Source organism: Triticum aestivum, chromosome 4B (assembly GCF_018294505.1).
Source record: "Triticum aestivum cultivar Chinese Spring chromosome 4B, IWGSC CS RefSeq v2.1, whole genome shotgun sequence".
Taxonomy (NCBI): domain Eukaryota; kingdom Viridiplantae; phylum Streptophyta; class Magnoliopsida; order Poales; family Poaceae; genus Triticum; species Triticum aestivum.
In genome coordinates this window covers 656039807-656040984 of record NC_057804.1, presented here as the reverse complement: position 1 = coordinate 656040984, position 1178 = coordinate 656039807, and positions in this window count along the sequence as shown.

Below are 1178 nucleotides of genomic sequence, written 5' to 3'. Positions count from 1 at the left end.
GCAATTACGTGTCGGTCATCAACACTTGCGGTTTTTGTCGATACTGACCCGTTTCATGGACTATTAACTCACCGTTTTGTGGTCCCAAATAGATTTCCATGGTTGTCGAACTCCAAGTTGTGCTTACGTGTTGGTCATCAAGACTCGCAGTTTGGCCCGATTCTGGCCCGTTTCATGGACTATTTCTCTGTTTTGGGGTCCGGAAGTGATTTCCGCGATTGACGAAACCAGGGGCGCGTTTACATGTCGGCCATCAACACTCATAGTTTTGGCTGATTGTGGCCCATTTCGTGGACCATTACTCACCGTTTTGTGGTCCCAAAGCGATTTCAATGGTTGTCGAACCCCAAGTTGTGCGTACGTGTCGCTCATCAACACTCCCAGTTTTGGGCGATTCTGGCCCGTTTCATGGACTATTACTCACTGTTTTGGGGTCCCAGAGTGATTTCAGCAATTAACGGACCCCGGGGTGCGTTTACGTGGCGGTCATCAAGACTCACAGTTTTGGCCGATTCTGGCCTGTTTCGTGGAATATTACTCACTTTTTGGGGTCCCAGAGTGATTTCCACGATTAATGAACCCCGGGGTGCGTTTATGTGTCGGTCATCAATACTCATAGTTTTGGTCGATTCTCGCTCCTTTCGTGGAATATTACTCACTGTTTTGGGGTCCCGGAGTGTTTTCCATGATTAACGAACCCCGGGGTGCATTTACGTGTCGCTCATTAACACTCACAGTTTTGGCCAATTCTGGCCCGTTTCATAGACTATTGCTAAATGTTTTGGGGTCCCGGAGTGATTTCCATGATTAATGAACCCCGGGTGCGTTTACGTGCCGGTCATCAATACTCAAGGTTTTTGTCCATTCTGACCCATTTCATGGACTATTACTCACCTTTTTGTGGTCCCAAAGCAATTTCAATGGTTGTCGAACCCCAAGTTGTGCTTACGTGTTGGTCATCAACTCTCAAAGTTTTGGCCGATTCTGGCCCGTTTCATGGAATATTACTCACTGTTTTGGGGTCCCGCAGTGATTTCCATGATTAATGAACCCCGGGGTGTGATTACGTGTCGCTCATTTATACTCATAGTTTTGGCCGATTCTGGCCCGTTTCGTGGACTATTACTAAATGTTTTGGGGTCCCGAAGTGATTTCCATGATTAACGAACCTCGGGGTG